Source organism: Triticum urartu, unplaced genomic scaffold (assembly GCF_056163025.1).
Source record: "Triticum urartu cultivar PI428250 unplaced genomic scaffold, HENAU_Tu73 scaffold2, whole genome shotgun sequence".
NCBI classification, from domain to species: Eukaryota; Viridiplantae; Streptophyta; class Magnoliopsida; order Poales; family Poaceae; genus Triticum; species Triticum urartu.
The window spans coordinates 664,442-665,617 of record NW_028260368.1 but is presented as its reverse complement, the minus strand read 5'-3'; positions in this window follow the sequence as shown (position 1 = coordinate 665,617).

Sequence of the window (1,176 nt, the reverse complement as noted above, 5' to 3'; positions counted from 1 at the left end):
GTATAATAGTTCGGTTTTCCGCGATTTTTTCCATTCCTCTGTGTAAATACCCTAATATGGGTTCACAATCAATAACATCCTCACCATCGAGAGTAACGATCAGTCGAAGAACACCATGCATTGATGGGTGTTGAGGGCCCATATTGACTATCATGAGATCTTTTCTTGTAAGCGGTAGACTCATATCCTTTCTTCCTTAATTCATTATTCCATGAAAATGGATTATTCCATGAATTCCTCAAAGCGAGGCTCATCAAAATGAAAAATCTAAGACTACTATAAGACTACTAAAAAAATAATAAACAAGAAAAAAATTTGAACGATTAAATTACTGCTCCCGAATATTCAACTGACCGATTAATTTCTTATAACGTACTCTATTTTTCTTTGCCAAATAAGCCAGCAAACGTCGACGTTTTCCAAAAGTCTTCGTAGACTCTTTCCGATGAAAAATCTTTTTTGTGTAATTCCAAATGTGAAGCAAGTCTCCGTATCTTATTGGTGAAACTGAATACTTGAAATTCAACAGAACCCCTGTTTTCTTCTTTTTCTTCTTTAACCATAAATCCAAAAATTTTTCTACCTCCTTTCTTTTTCATGTATTTTTCTGATCAGGAAAAATACAAAATTATGTCAGTTATTTGAAGTTATTCTAATCTCGTACACACACAAATTTGCAATTATTCATCTACTACTGGAATTTGGATTTATTTTTATCGATGCAAATTGGATTTGGATAGAAGGGTACATTCTTTCTAATATTTTAGATAGAAGAAATGTTTCTTCTATCTAAAATATTAGAAAGAATTTTGCTGATTTATTTATTGCTATATGCAATTTATGGAATTGATACACCATTTAATTGATATCATTTAGCAAAATGAAACACAGCATATGCATCCATCTTTTGGCTCGAGAATTTCACGGGATAGAGATATGGTATAAGAAATAGACTATTAAGTAACTCTAAATGAATTGTGGATACATCTGTATCCTTAACATACTGAAACGATTGTCATTATTCGTATCAAACCAATAGCGATTCATACAAGCTAAATCTTCTAATCAATGGTGGGCCAATAATGAATTTTTTTTGCATATGTATTAAGACGCTTGGCCTGATTTCGAAATTGTCCAGAGTTTTATATGTTGTTTTCATTGCAAAATGATGGGTCT